Source organism: Rhinolophus sinicus, chromosome 18, assembly GCF_057876585.1.
Source record: "Rhinolophus sinicus isolate RSI-liver-muscle chromosome 18, RSI-T2T, whole genome shotgun sequence".
In the NCBI taxonomy this organism is placed as follows: domain Eukaryota; kingdom Metazoa; phylum Chordata; class Mammalia; order Chiroptera; family Rhinolophidae; genus Rhinolophus; species Rhinolophus sinicus.
In genome coordinates, this window is record NC_142518.1 from 19,707,319 (window position 1) to 19,718,470 (window position 11,152).

An 11,152-nucleotide genomic window follows, 5' to 3' on the forward strand; every position below is an offset into this window, starting at 1 on the left:
GGGGATTGGAGGCAGAGTGAAAAAGGTGAAGAGATCAAAAAATACAAATTGGTAGTTACAAAATACTCATGGGGTGTAAAACATAGGGGATATAATCAATAATATGATAATAACTATATATAGTGCCAGGTGGCACTAGTCCGTGGGATCACTTCCTAAATTACATCAATGTCTAACCACTATGCTATACACTTGAAACTAATATAAAATAATATTGAATGTCAACTCTAATTGAGAAATTTGAAAAGAGGGGAAAGATTGATAATATTTTGAGAGCGTGGTACAGTGTCAGATGGTTGCTGGCCTTATCGTGGTGATCACTTCTTTAGCATAGGGAATATAATCAATATGTGGTAATAGCTCTGTATAGTGCTAAGTGGGTACTGTTAAATAACTATGATGTGTACTTGAAATTAATATAATACGTTAGCTCTATTTTAATAAAAATCTTTAAAAAACAAAAAAAAGAAAGAGATCAAGCAAAACACTTTTCATTGCATTGGGCTCCTCAAATCTTTTGTTAACCTTTCAAAAATAGTATAGAATCAGCATGTTTAATGCAAGTAAATCTATATCCAGCATTGATCTTAGATTCCCTATAGAGTTCCTATTACAAAGAAAATGCCACTAGTTTATGACCTTTGCTTATGAAAAGGCACAGTCAATTTGGACTCTTTATTATATTTTGCTCCACTGGCCTTGCTTCAAATTACTGTTACTTTGTACATTTAATCTAAAATACACCGCTAAGGGTCTTCATTTAGGTCCCAGTCCCCTAATCTCTTTCACACAAATCTATCTCTATGTCTTCTACCTCCTCATTTTTCCTCAGCTTACACATGAGCCTCCCATTCAACTTCCGTTGCCTTTAACCAAGCTATTTTCTCCCCTGAATGAACTGATTTGACCATTCCTCTTTTCCTGGCTGCATTGTCATTTGCTGAGGAATTACTGTAAAACCTCCTTATTTCCTCAGGTTCCAAAGTTACGGGCAGGATAGCAACAAAGAGCCTAGATATCTAGGAAGAAGAGCTGGGGTAGGGGTTATTCATGGAAACGTGAACTGAGAAGGAACATGCATAGGTGAATGTGATGCCACTGCCTTCCAAGACACTCAAGGTAAATGATGATGTGATTGTGGGTGGCTTTCTATCTGTCCTAAAGCATTACTTTTGACTGCAATATATCTAAGATTCATGATCCTGAGCTTTTGCTTCAACAGATTTCACCAAAATAAACCCAGATCTTCTCATTTCTTGTTTTTTTTCCCTTCATCCATGTGAATATTTCTTGTTTCCTGAAAAAGTTGCTGATGTATATATAAAGTAAGGCTTCCCAAGAACTGTTCTCTAATTCTACATCCTCATCCCCTGAAATGTTCTTAGCAGAACCCAGAAGGAAAAATTTTGGCCCTTGCTCAAACACACCACGTTGTTTGATATCCCCATTCCCTATACCATCAAACAGACTGCTTTCCCTGCTGGGGTTTAATATTCCTCACCTCTCTGTGGTGAACTCTTACCTTTTGACACCAATATTAGTTATCACTTCCTTGACATTAAGAGGTTGACTAAACTACTTCCATTTTTGTACTTCTGTATCTATTTTTTGACTTATATTATTGTATCAAATTTACTGACTACTTTAAGTTCATTTCAATAATAGTCTCGCAACTAGACTTTGAAGTACCTAAGATCAGAAACTGGGTCTTACTGCTTCTTGGCCTTTTGGCTAAGATCAAGTGTAGAAACTGGGTCTTATTTTTTTATATATAATACTGTGTTTCCCCGAAAATAAGAACTAACTGGAAAATAAGCCCTAACATGATTTTTCAGGATGACATCCCCTGAACATAAGCCCTAATATGTCTTTTGGAGCAAAAATTAATATAAGACCCAGTCTTATTTTCGGGGAAACACGGTACCTAGAGCCAGGAAACATCTGTTACATAGTAAGAATGAAATAAATGGGGTTCACTGTTGAATTACCATTTTATTTTATTTTATTAGAACCCCTTATGCCTCTATGACTTTCTACATTGTAAAATTCACATAGAAATCTGCACTTAAAATTTTTACTTTCCTTAAAACAAAAATAAAAGGGCATATTCAACTTTGCCTGAACTTCCTGCGATTCCTTCTGTTTCAAATCAAAGAAAACCTTGCCAGTCATTTTTTTTTTATAAAGCAAATGCTTACTTTCCTTATTTGAAAATGTTGAATAATTTGGTACATTTTTGGAAGTTATTTATATAATAATCATGCTCATTCCTTCTTTATAAGTTACTCCAAGACAGCAATTGTATGTTTAAGTGCTTTGTATTCTATTGTAGCAATTTGGATGAAAGAAGAAATGACATATCCAAGCAGGTAATTAGTAATAGAACTATAGTCATCAACAACATAATCTTAATTCTCCTTTTTCAAATATTGTTTCATTATACTGTTACTATGACTAATTATGTAGGTGAAATCATTGTGGTACAGTAGCAGAAATACCAAATGTCAGTCAAGACACCAGTGTTCCCTTTTGGTACTTGCACTTTGTTGTGTGTCCTGAAATGTACCACTTGATGTCTCAGACCTTTGATTTCCTTACCAATAAAATAAAATTACTGGTAAAAATAATCCGGAAGGTTCATTGTAGCTCTAAATGATATCTGATCGTAGGACACAATGTGTATTCCTTTGCCTTTTCTGATGATACCACTATATCTGTATGTTGTACACATACATTATATAAAATGAGCGAATTTATGGAAGAGAGACTTAAGTTTCTATGACCTTAGAGTATGAAAGTGATCGGCTTTGTATGCATAAATGATAAAGAAAAACATTTAGGTGTAGGTCAAAGAAATGAAAGTCGAAGTCTGGAAGATGATGGCTTTTAATTTGGACTGGATTTATTTATGTTTTGGCCATGGGGCTGTTAATGACCTCTTTATTTTAGTCATTCTTATTCTTTTATTATTGTTTTTCTACCGCCTTCTCTCCTCCTCTCCACTCCCCTCCCCAACTCCGATTCAAATCGCCTGAGCCAGCCGGCCACCCCACAGTCATTCTTATTCTTAAACCTAGGTAAAAGCTGAGGGTAGGATCTAGATTCTTTAAATAATAATAATAATAATAATAATAATAATAATAATAAATCCAAAGAGCAAGAGAAGTTAAAAGCTGTCAGAAAAGTAAAGGAAAAAAAAAGGTGCTGCTTCTCAAATACCCCTTAATGTGAAAATAAGCTGAACAAGAAAGAGCAAGTTTTTCTTAAGGAACAAGTACCACACAAAAAGTCTATTAAATTACATAAGTTTACTAAGATCCATGATCATGAGTGCCTATTTGAGTCCTTCAATTAAGGATTTAGCACAATGAATGCTATGAGGGTAATGAGAAATCTACAGGTGACAAAAGAGATCTCAGCACTTACTTTGTTCTTACTAACATTACAAACGAGAAAACGTTTTTAAATATTGATTTTCTTCCAAAGCTTTCAGTTAGCTACTTCAGACTTAACATAGAAAGATCCTAGAAATTGCATTTTGGATCTCAGTAAAATTATAAAGAGATTTTTTAAAAAACCTTTGGATAAAGTTTTACTTAACATACAAAGAAATCTGAAGACTATCCTAAAGAAGTAGAATATATTATATAATTTGTCATATTTAGGATAAAAATAGGGATTCCGTGCAGAAAAAAATGTTACTGAATATGTGGAAGATATTCAGCAAATGTTTATTAGTGGACCAATACATATTTCAGTAATAACTGAGAAACTCACACACATAAATCAAGTTTTGTCAGTTCTTAAGCAGATAGGAATTTACTTCAGTACATCTCTCCTTAATCACAATTGCAAATGTTAGTATAAAACGAATTTGATGTGCAAGCTCTATCTTTCACTCCACATATTGTCTACTTGATAAACTATCAAGTAAATTCTTATTTGAAAAACACAGCTCAGAAAGTTCTTACTGGCTCATTCTGCCACAGTCTCAGCTTATCCCAGGCAGATGTGAAGTGATTTTCTACAAGAAATGTTTACTAAGCAAATGTCTTTTAGACATAACAAAGTCAACATTTTCTATTTACATGGTGTCCTAAATCTAATTAACTGTAAACCCTGTAATTTTCTTTTTAAATTTGAAAAAGAGTGGATTTTAAAATTATGATAATAAGGCAAAAAAAGGAAGTTTTCCCCTACTTGGTACATTAATTCAGCTGGATTGCAAGTAGTCTCCTCTCCGATTTCTCTGCTCCTGCCCTAGCCCCACTGTAGTGTCTTCTGAGTCAGAGCGAACTTTTGAAAATGTTTGATCAGTCCTCTTCTCAAAATCCAAATCCTTCTGATCTTACTTATAAGGCTCTTAATAACGTGGCTCCTTCCTCTTCTCGTTCCTCCTCCACTCTGCTCCAGTCACTTATCTTTACTGTTACTTGAATACAGAAACATAGCCCTGTCTCAGGAACATTTCAGTTATTCTTCCCCTGTTGATTTGCTCTTTACTCAGATATCATCATAGTTTATTCTTAGCTTTCTTCAGGCCTCTTCCAAAACAAAAACAAAAGCCCTTATATCCTCTTCCTAATACATTTTGCCCCCCTTATTCTGCTTTGCTTGTCTACATAGTATATATCACAGGCTGATATTTATGTATTTTTTAATATTCTCTTTTCTACCCACTAGAATATAAACTTCATGGGGGCAGGGATTTTGCCAGTTTGGTTCATTACTGCTTCCCCAGCCTCTAGAATGTATATGGTACATAATAGACATTCAATAAATATTTGTTGAAGGAATGAATTACATAATACATATTGATAATATATCAATAAATATTAACTCTCTCTTAGCCCTTTTGCTCTCAGCCAAATGATTTGCCAGTTGAACCAATCAAGAGTACATTTAATATGATTATATATCTTCTAAAAGTTTGTTGAGACCTGCAGAGTATGCATGTGTTTATTCTTTGGCCCTAAACATAAACTGGAGATTATTAATCTATCAGCTTTTGAGAAGGCAACCTGGAGCATCAGGACTGGAGATGGCACCAGAGAAACTGGATTTAAGAGGCCGTGGTTTTATTTCTTAGAAGTGTGCAATTGGACAACTCAACTGGCTTTTCTGTGTCTCAATTTCCTCATCTACTAAATTGGACCGATAGAAATAATTACTTTCTGGCTTACTTCACAGGATGTGAAACTCAAGTAAACTAAAGCATTTAAATACGTATATATTGTGTAAACTTTTTTTTGTGGGCGAAGCATTCCTGATGTTTACAGGTGTAAGGGGAGATACAAATTAAAAATAAGAAAAAAATATCAATTCTCCCTAGTGCAAATAGGGAAACAGCCTCCTCCCTCTTTCTTTTCTTAAAGCATTTACTGTAGAGGTTTTGTAATTATAATGATCTTTCTCTGCCTCTTTCAAATGTATGTAAATCTTTTCCAAAGCTAAATAAGCCTCTGGCCTGATTTACAACCCTGGTATTTTTCCTAAAGGACTTTCGGAGCACTGTCTTTGAAATGTAATCACGGAGGAAGATGGCGCCCCTATCAGTTTCCATGAAAGGATAGGAGCCAAAGTTTGGCTGGCCTCTGACTCCAAGTTGCAAACCTAACTCCTGTCATAAAGATAGGAGAAATTTATTTTTCTTTTAGATAAAGACAATTACCAAACACAAATGGTCACTCGAATGACTAGATGAACTATGTGTGAGAAAGGGTGTTATCAGGACTTCTTACTTAAGGACCAGTTATTGTTTATCCTGGGAACAAGTATAAAATGGGTTTTATCTACTTAGCGATATAAAAGGGTGAGATTTCTTTTTCTCTTTGCAGTCTCTTTAGATTGCCTGTGATGTGCACCACATTCCAGTTTAATGCTTATTCAATAAGCAAACTGTTTTCTTTCTCTTTTACCTTTGTAGGGAGATTTTCTGGGTTGACAGAAGGTTTTTGTTTCTAATTATATTTCCCCAACGTAGGTAAATGAACAGTCATATTACAAACAGAACAAGGGGAATTTTGGTTTCCACTTGGGAAGTATAGAGTTAGAAAGAACATTAACCCATCCTTACAACCACCACCACCCAAACTGGATAAACTGAAAGTTTACAATTTTTCTCAAAGCCGAAATAGATCTTCAGTCACAGGGTAACTACCTAGATCAAAATCTAAAAAGAATTCAGCTGGAATTGTTAACAGATTGGTAGATGAGTGGGGGCTGAAAAGAGAATGTGGTTCCATTGGGAATCATAAATCGGGGTGAGGGGTTCAAACCCAGCCTTAGGATCTAACTTTCTTCATGGGCCTCACTGCCCCCCAACCCCAAAGACTGGTAAGGGACCTAAAATGGCAAAACACACTGTCAAGAGAATGAAAAGACAAGCCACAGACAGGGCAAAAATATTTATAAATCACACATATATAGCAAAGGACTTGTTTCCAGAATATCTAAAGAACTTTTTAAAACCCATCAGAGAGAATAAAAAAATGATAAAAATATTAGCAAAAGGTTTGAATATACACTCAAAGATACATAGATGGCAAATAAGCACATAAAATGATGCTCACTATCCCTAGTCATTAAGGAAATTCCATTTAAAACCACTATGAAATACTACCACGTGTTTACTAGAATGGCTTAAAAAAAAAACACCTGAGCTTTTGGTGAGGATGCAGAGCAATGCGAACATTCACACATTACAAAATGCTACAGCCACTTTGGAAAACAGAAAGTTTGGCGGTTTCTGGCACAAGTAAACATACCTATACCATGTGACCCAGAAATCCCAATTCTCCTCAAAAGACAGAAAACTTATTCATACAAAACCTTCAATTTAGATGTTTACAGCAGCTTTACTCATACTCACAAGATACTGGAAAGAATCTGAGTGCTCTTCAATCAGTGAATAAACAAACTGTAGTACATCCATACAGTGAAATACTATTCAGCAATAAAATTAAAAACAAACGAAACAAAAACAAACAAAAAATGCTGACACTGATATGGATACCGATATATGGTGCAACAACGTGGATAAATCTCAAATGCATTTTGCTAACTGTAAAAAAATCCAGATCAAAAGACGATGAACTAAACGATTCCATTTATACAACATTCTAAAAAACACAGCTATAGGAATGGAGACCATATCAGTGGTTTTCTAAGGGTTCGTGATGGGAGAAAGAGCTGACCACAAAGGAAAAGTATGAAGAAATATTTTGAGTTGATGGAACTGTTCTGTATCATACCTTTGGTTGTAGATACATGACTGTACATTTGTCAAAATTTATAAAATTGTATATCACAAAGAGTGAATTCTACTGTATGCAACAAAAAATAAATTTAGAGGGAATAAAATACAATGCTAATTTGATAATTTGTCATCAGTTACTAATAAATCTCAACTGTGGCACATTGAATCACATAAAAGTTTCAGATTTATTAAAGCATAACTTATTTGGTTTTAGTGTATCAACAGTTGATCAAACAAAAAGCCATATTATTTTCAAACTGAGCACAAAATGGAAAAAGAACTTAAAGTATATTTTACAACAAAATTATTAGGTCTGTACCATTAAAGGGAGGTAGTATATTGGAAATACTAGGCTCACCTCTGGTCTTCTTAATCTAAGGAGAACTGACTCTGGGTGGTTGTCATGCGGGGTCTCAGCTTCCGCTCCACGCACAAGAACGCAGGACATGGTGAGGCCAAACAGGAACACCCACGGAGCCATAGATAGGGGAGTCATACTACTATAGTCTCGCTGACGGCTGGGTTGGAGACACAGGAAGCAGGAGCCACATGATCGCAGCCTGCCGTCTGCTTCTCTGCCAAACAACCAACCCCCCAATATAGCCAAGGCAGTTAAATTAGTGACTAACTGGTTACAGCTGATGGCCAAACAGTCACAGCTGGTGGCCATCTACTACCTGAGCCAGCACCTTTCCACCTGAGGCCGAGCGCCTGGAAACCGTTCTCTGGGACTCTGTCCCCACAGTGGTGAACACACATGTGATATATAGATGATGTATTACAGAATTGTACATTTGAAACGTACGTAGCTTTACTAATGATTGTCATCCCAAGAAATGTAATAATAATAATAATAATAAAAAAACTAAGGAAGGGATAGTGGTGATTGAACGGGATGGGTCAGAAGACACAGAAATAGTTCAGGGTTGTGGGTATGAATTACAAAGACAGATTAGTCAGAGTTGACTGATAAGAGTTAAAGAAATGAAACTGTAAGATCACTGCATGGTACAGAGATCTGAAATAGAAAAGAATGGATTGATTCTAGTAAGCTGTTTGAGCCAGTGTAATAACTAATTAGAAAAACAAGAGGTTTTATTGATCAAATTTGAGAAAGGGATTATTCTATAAGCAATTCAAGCAAAATTTCTTTACAAAATGGTACTTAGACTACAGAATTAACTGTCAAAATATCTAATATAAGAGAAAAATCTGGATAAATATGTATCTATTACAGCAAGGGCTTAAATGAGGACATGATTGATAGGCAATGTGCAATTCTTAATAATTAGAAATAGGGAAGTGCAAATTAGAATTTAGCTCAAAGTAGGTTACAAACAACTGACTTGGAGATTGTAGAGTAGTTGGTCAGACATAGGCCAGTTGTATCCAGCACATTCAAAGGTTTGTAAAGCATTTAGTTATTTGGATCAATGTAAGCAGCCTGGTTCAAAGTGACAAAGTAAAGAAGAGGGTTGAATTATGCCTTGGAATATAAAATTTAAGCAAGGCTTTTGCTTTTTATTATTCAGGGTTGAATTGCATTTTCTTTATGAACAAAAAGCCAAAATACTCAAAAATTCGTTAATTTCACTCAAATTATACCCAGGTAAATATCAAATGGCTATTCTGAAAGGGCCATTATGATTTTCCTGTGTGTAAAATGTTTACACAAATTTTGTCTCCTTAATCTAACTGTTGCAGCTCTCTAAATATAACTCCAACAGGCTTTTTTCTGACAACATGCAAAAGATACTTATTAAAAAAGTGCTTACATATTATTGGTGGAATCTTAATTGGTACAACAGCCAAGAGGATACCATTAAAAAAAAGAAATAGATTCTGCTTTCAAATACCTTCTCAATTAGTGAAGGAGTCAGATACATTTTAAACAATATGAATTGAAGGAGCAACCGGATGGCTCAGTTGGTTAGAGCAAAAGCTCTGAACGACAGGGTTGCCGGTTCGATTCCCACATAGGCCAGTGAGCTGCACCCTCTATAACTAGATTGAAGACAACAGCTGCCACTGAGCTTCCAGTGGGGAGGCTGGATGGCTTAGTTAGTTAGAGTGTGAGCTCTCAACAACAAGGTTGCCAGTTTGACTCCCACATGGGATGGTGGGCTGTGCCCCCTGCAACTAAAGATTGAAAATGGTGAATGGATTTGGAGCTGAGCTGCACCCTCCACAACTAGATTGAGGAACAACGGACTTGGAGCTGATGGGTCCTGGGAAAAACACACTGTTCCCCAATAAAGTCCTGGAAATACACACTGTTCCCCTTCCCCAATAAAAATCTTTAAACAAAAAATATGAATTGGTACCATAAGAATATATAATATAATTAATTATATCTAGAGCCTAGATAAGAATGCACCTTGTTCTTATAGGGATAATAGAACCTTGAACTTGAAATTGGACATCAGGCATATGAAAACAGTCTGTAATTTAGAAAAAAGAGAAGAAAATTATTCATAATTTTAGTTTTGGGCTAGAAAAACTATTTCCTTGTCCCTTCCACCACCAGAAGCTCAGCCTTCAGTTACTACCTTTTTGGGGGGAAAAAACAAATCCTGCTTTCTGGATTGTTTATTTAGCAAATGTCCCCTTGATGTTTTCAATGAGTCAGCCTCTGTTTTAGACACAGGGATACAGTGATGAATAAGATAAACTCCTTCCCCTCATGGAGCTTACTTAACTTGTGGAATAGTACAGTTACAGACAAATGAATGCATAAATAATGTGTAAAGTTGTAAGTAGAATTTTAAATTGTTTTGTATAAAATACAGAGCAGAGAGCCCAAAACTTAATAATCATGCCAAGAATTAGTTCCTTCTTTCCGTCCACCCTCCTTCCTTCCCTCCCTTTCTTCCTTCCTATATCCCACTGTTGCCCTTTCTTTTCCCTCTTAATTTTCACTTTCTTTATCCTCTTGTTGTGGATAATTTCTACTATGCCTGTCCCCTCCCCTCTAAAAAATTACATTATTCTGTTGTGATTTTTACTTTTGAGGATGACTGCAGAAAAACCAATCCCAGTGCAGCAGTGCCAATGCTCAGAAGCCTTTTTGTTGTGGGTTTGAAAGTCAATGGACCATCCCATTTCCTATATTTATTATTAACCTCCATTATTAAAGCTGATGGTATTCTCAATGATTAGAATCTATGTGTGGCCTGAGCAATTCTGACATGAGCAAGTCAGAACCAATGACTTTCCACCCTGAGTGCTACTGAAATCTCTCTCTATTCATATCTGTAGCTGTTCTTTAGAAATGTGGCGGCGAATGTTTTAACTCTCCCTCTTAACATCTCAATTGCATTTTTACTTTTTCTCAAATAAAGAATTCCTTGGATTAAAAGAGTCCATCAAGCAAGACTGCAGGTTACAGTAGTTTCCCCTTCCATCTGCAGTCACATCACACAGGTAAGGCTGTAACATGGTGGATACTAAAATCCATTTGAGTGCCCTTTCTACCTAATTATGTCATGGTTTACATACCCTGCACATCAATTCTTCACATGTATGTAAAGAGAAGATCCTATATAGACACTCAGATATTGATGCCAGTGAAATGAAAAAAGGTTACAGTAAAATTATTCCTTTTCCTAGAAGTACTTATATATTCATGCGCTAAGTGAACCTCCATGTATGTGGATAGAAATGAGTAAAACTATTGGCTTGTTAGTTTCTTTTAAAAATAGTTTGCATTTTCCTTTTAGGCATTTTACCAACAACCTCTACCTTGAATGATACAGTTTGCTGCAGAAATAGCCTTTATTTAATCCACTGTACCAATCCAGATAATCATTCATTATCATAGTCCTCTCTAGGACTGCTCCAGACGTGAATCACCATAGCAACTCATCCTAAACAAAAAATACCATCGTAGTGATT

At 35.6% G+C, this 11,152-nt stretch overlaps 1 pseudogene; it reads left to right on the plus strand.

The window, feature by feature from the left end:
- The first annotated feature begins 1,711 nt into the window (after positions 1-1,711).
- LOC141569810 (U2 spliceosomal RNA) lies at positions 1,712-1,821 on the plus strand (annotated as a pseudogene).
- Positions 1,822-11,152: the final 9,331 nt, after the last annotated feature.